We start from the raw sequence: 5112 nt of genomic DNA on the forward strand, positions 1-5112 counted from the left end.
GCGCTCGGCGACCGCGGCCAACGGCGCAGCCTCGGGACTAACTTCCGGGTCAGGATCCGCGAATTCTAGCGCCCGTTGGGTCAGGTCTCGCCACCGACTCACCGCCGGCCAACCAGAAGGGAAGATTTGCCTGCGGGGGCGGGACGATCGGCGGGCCAATTGGAGGCGAGAGGCGGGGCAGGTACGTTCACGAGAAACAAGCCTGAGGAGGGCGTGACCGGTGGCCTATCGGCTCGGAGTCCCCCGGCAAGCCTGCTGCAGTGAAAACCCCGAGCCACGCGAAATCCAGTGCGTTAGCGTCGCGGGGGGGGGGGGGGGGGGGGCGCGGCAATCTGAATTGTTAACAAGCCCTTCCCCGAGACACAAGTTTGAGAACCACTGTCCCGGTTTAAGGGCAGTCCCCACCCGCTCTGGTTACTCGGGGCGGCAGGAGAGGGTCCCCTGGCCCCGACGGCCTCAGAAGCACGGAAGCCAGGGTCCTCTCGGCCACCGGTGCGGGCGCGCTCGGGTCAGCGTCGCCGCGGGGCTTGCCGGGAGACGTAGTCTGTGGCGTCATCCGCGCCCGGTGTCCCGCGCCCCGCGCTCGAGGCTGGTACCCCGCGGTGAGGAGCTGCGCGCCGTGGCCGTTCGTCCCGCAGGTTTCTGTCCCTGACCCGGTCAGGGCCTCGCTTTTGGAGGCTGGAGGTCCCCGAGGGCGCCTGGGATCCGGGACATGCCGCCTGCGGTCCACCCCTGCCAGGGCAGGAGCGTTCTTCAGCTCCCTCCTGGGTCCTACGCGGGTCTTGGGATGAAGGCTGTGAATTTCACTGCGAGGGGCGGACGGAAGGAAACCCGGAGAGTCGGCTCAGTATGTCCCTTCCCTCCATCGACATTCAAGATCGTGGGCTCAGGAAATAGAGGCGTCGTAGCAGTGAATCGTGACAACCAGTAACCTTTTATTGAGCCCCTGCCTCATGCAGCTGGGCGCTGACAGCACACAAAACTGGGACGGAGACGCTATTATCATCCCCATGTAACGGGCAACAGCACCGAGTGTCACTTAACGCCCTGTTCAGGGTCACACAGCTAGTCCGTCTAGTTCAAGGCTGCCAGAATAGTAAAGGGTGGTGTGAGGACAGAGAGGTCGGCTTTGCAGGACTGAGTGGAAAAAGTCCTGAGTATTTCGTTTTTTTCCGCTCGAGGGAGAGAGGTCCGCAGCTGTTGTGGGAAATGTGGCCTCAGCAGCCGCAGAGCACACAAGCAGGTATAGGTCCATTTCATAAACTCCCGTTGAATCATGTGACCTCAGAGTCCTCTAAGGCCGTTTTTGTGTTTTCAACATATTGCAGGAGACTACAGATTCTAACCTTATAACCACTTCGCCGTCATTTACTACCTTATCTCGAACAAGTTATTCAATCTTGCTAATCCCCAAACTTCAGTTCTCTTACCTGTTTTGAGGGGATAAGACTATCCCCACCTTGTAACATTGGGTGAGGATTAAATGAGCTAATGTGTAGGACGCTTAGAATGGTACCTGGCACTTAGCATGAACTCAATGTGATACTAGTTGTTACTAAGGCACCGTAAATTCCTCAAGTCTCACCCTATCTCACAGAAAAGCCAGTTGGATTTTTATTGCAGGATGTGGGACATGGAAATGTTTGCAAGACTACACATATCTTGAGATGGGAAAGAAAGAATCATCTGTTATTTAAGTTTAAGGTGTTTGTTTGTTTTTTTAAGATTTTATTTGACAGAGAGCACAAGCAGGAGCAGCAGCAGAGGGCGAGGGAGAAGCAGGCTCTTTGCTGAGCCAGATATGGGGCTCGATCCCAGGACCCCTGGGATCATGACCTGAGCCGAAGACACATACCCAGGCACCCCTAAGTTAAGTTTATTAATGGGGACTTGAAGCTAGATGGACTTTCTGAGTTATTCAAATTACTGTTAATATTCTTCCTCCGTTTCTTTAAGGCCTGTCTATATTCAGACAGAATAGTGGGAATATTACTGGGAGTAGGGTTACCGGCCAGTAGAACTACAGGGGCTCATTTGGGGGAGGAGTTCTTACTCTAGAGCCCATGAAATTCTAGAGCAGCCCTGTCCAGTAGAACTTACTGTGATGGCAAAATGTAGCTCCTGTTCTTAAGTGCCACCGGGTGGCTACTGTACTGGCTTGTGCAACTCTGGAGGATCACAAGAGTTGGATTTGGAGATCTTGTAAGTTTTGATAACTGTATGCAGACCTGCATGTAGGTGTATATTTTCTAGGAAGCAGATCAAGTTCATCAAGTTCTCAAAACCACCAAAAAGATTAAGAACCACTCTTTTAGGTCTTTGGTGAAAAGTAAGTTCAGGGAAGTAAGTATGCCCTCTGGCGACCATTATTGATTCTGCTTTCTTATATTTTCTTGTCCTCAGCTGTCGGGGTGGCTCCCTGACTATTAAAACAGAGAAAAACAAATTTCAGTCTAGATAAAGAACCCCTATGAATCCTGGCCTTAGCTGTTATGGTCACTAGATCCTGTCTCTGGAGCTGCTTTCAGGACTTACCCAACTCTTACAGGTTCCCTTGCACGCAAGGGATGCAGTTGTCTGCCCGTGGTCTTCAAACCAGTATTTGATGAAATACACAGTGTTAAGACTTTCTGGTCTATGCTCTTTGGTGAGGGACCGAATAAGCCGCTCCCATCAGCCTGCAATATTTGCTTTCCCTGCCTCTCACCTGAGGATACCCTGGCCTCCAGGCTCCTGCTACCCTAAGCCTTTGCTATCTGCCAGTCCTCCCAGCTTTGGTTTCATCCCACTTGATTGTACTATAGATTCCCTGTGATCTATGGCTCAGGGTTTGGCTCTGCATGTATGAAATTGCTCTTTGATCTTACTCTTACCTTTGAAATCCAATTATAAACAAAATACTGACTTTACATGGCATTTCATTTGAAATGCATTTTATTTTAATCTGAAATATGTCACCGTTCTCCGTGAAAATAAACTAAGGCATTTTGGTCCACTTCCTGTATATTGGTAAAATGTTCTAAAATTTAAGTTTTCCTTCAGATTCACATTAACCAATCTAACTTGCTAATATTGTTTTGGAATGTTAATATTTAAACATTTTCCTCATGTTTGTTCCTCATATTTAAACATAATTCTCATATTTAAACATTTCCTCATGTTTCCTCCTTGAATCATAAACCACCATTTACCAACCCACACTTTGTTGCAGGGCAGTAAATTTTGTCTGGGGTGAGAAGGGGCGGAAGGGACACAGAAAGAGGCTGTAAACTAGCTGCTCTCGGTGGTAGGGCACAGCAGGGACTGAGGTGGATACAGTTTTACCAGCTGTCTCTGGATTGCCAGAAACACTCTTGGATAGTTGTTTTGGTTAACTTCAAGAAAATCCACTTCTAGAATTCAGCTAAAAGAAACATATAAAGACAGTATTTGCTGATTACCACCAACCAAGTTCACATATCAATTTTTATTTGAAAATCTCTTAACTGAAATTAATCCGGTACACAGTTCCCAAACTCCCAATTTTACCTACCTATATCTACCTCTCTCTCTCTCTCCTTTTGGCATTTTAGTCCTGACTTAGATAATTCCCTTAACAAAATATTCAAAAGATAATATAAAAACTAATTTAGTGGGGCGCCTGGGTGGCTCAGTGGGTTAAAGCCTCTGCCTTCAGCTCAGGTCATGATCCCAGGGTCCTGGGATTGAGCCCCGCATCGGGCTCTCCGTTCCGTGGAAAGCCTGCTTTCTCCTCTCTCTCTGCCTGCCTCTCTGTCTACTTGTGATCTCTGTCTGTCAAGTGAATAAATAAAATCTTAAAAAAAAAAACTAATTTAGTGCATTGATTTTTAACATAGAATTAATTCACTCCTCGCCCACAGATTGGATGGAGGACAGTAGCCTTGAATTGAGCACAAAAGCTTTCCCCTCATTTTGGTTTTATTTAAACACTGAAATACTGCCTGACAGGAACTAGGTGAAATCATCCTAAGTGAGGAAATAGATGTAGAGAGGCCATCTGCCCCGGAAATCAACTTGAATCCAGGAATAGTCAGTGGTGACCCAAACTCTTTATGTTTCCTGTCTTTCTTGTGGCCAGGATATCCAGTACCAAAGTGTGACCTGAGCTTCCCAGCAGAGCACAGAGAAGAGCCGTGGGGAAAAGGACACAGAATTCCAAAGAAATGAAACAAGGATTTGGCTTCAAGATAAGGTGAATGTTCATTGGATACAAGTAAAGAAAGAAACAAAAAGGCAAAGCTTTGAGATTTACTTAGGGGTTTCTATCATCCTGTTACTGGTTTAATACACTTTTCCTCCCCCTCACTTTGTTTCCCCTTTGAACAGGGAGACATTTTCAATTTTCATTTCTTCTCTCGGGTTTTAAGATCAGGAGAGACCCAGAAATGTACCCACAGCTATTTGGTCCACTAATCTTCGACAGAGCAGAAAAGAATGTCCAATGGGAAAAACACAGTCTCTTCAACAAATTGTGTTGGGAAAACTGGACAGCAACGGGCAGAAGAATGAAAATCGATGTCTTACACCATACACAAAAACAAATTCAAAATGGATGAAAGACCTAAATGTGAGTCATGAAACCATGAAAATCCTAGAAGAGGGATGCCTGGCTGGCTCAGCCCATTAAGCACCTGCCTTCGGCTCAGGTCATGATCCCAGCGTCCTGGGTTCGAGTCCCGCATCAGGCTCTTTGCTCAGTGGGGAGCCTGCTTCTCCTTCTGGCTGCCACTCCCCCTGCTTGTGTGCTCTCTCTCTCTCACACACACAAATAAAATCTTTAAAAACAAAATCCTAGAGAACACAGGAGAAACCTCTTCAACCTCGGCTGCAGCAAGTTCTTCTTAGACACGCGCCAGAGGCAAGGGCACATACCCAAAAACGAACTATCGGGACAACTTCATCAAGATAAAAAGCTTCCGGGGCGCCTGGGTGGCTCAGTGGGTTAAAGCCTCTGCCTTCGGCTCAGGTCATGATCTCAGGGTCCTGGGATCAAGTCCCGCATTGGGCTCTCTGCTCAGCAGGGAGCCTGCTTCCTCCTCTCTCTCTGCCTGCCTCTCTGCCTGCTTGTGATCTGTCTGTCAAATAAATAAA

General features: G+C 47.9%; 1 long non-coding RNA gene across 1 annotated transcript; it reads left to right on the forward strand.

Annotated features, from left to right (window-relative positions):
* The first annotated feature begins 169 nt into the window (after positions 1 to 169).
* LOC308359332 lies at positions 170 to 5112 on the forward strand. The gene is made up of 3 exons (XR_013968426.1): positions 170 to 288; positions 4100 to 4213; positions 4348 to 5112. It is a non-coding gene; the product is annotated as an uncharacterized lncRNA (long non-coding RNA).

The sequence above is a fragment of the Martes martes genome, assembly GCF_963455335.1.
Source record: "Martes martes genome assembly, chromosome: 18".
Lineage (NCBI taxonomy): Eukaryota > Metazoa > Chordata > Mammalia > Carnivora > Mustelidae > Martes > Martes martes.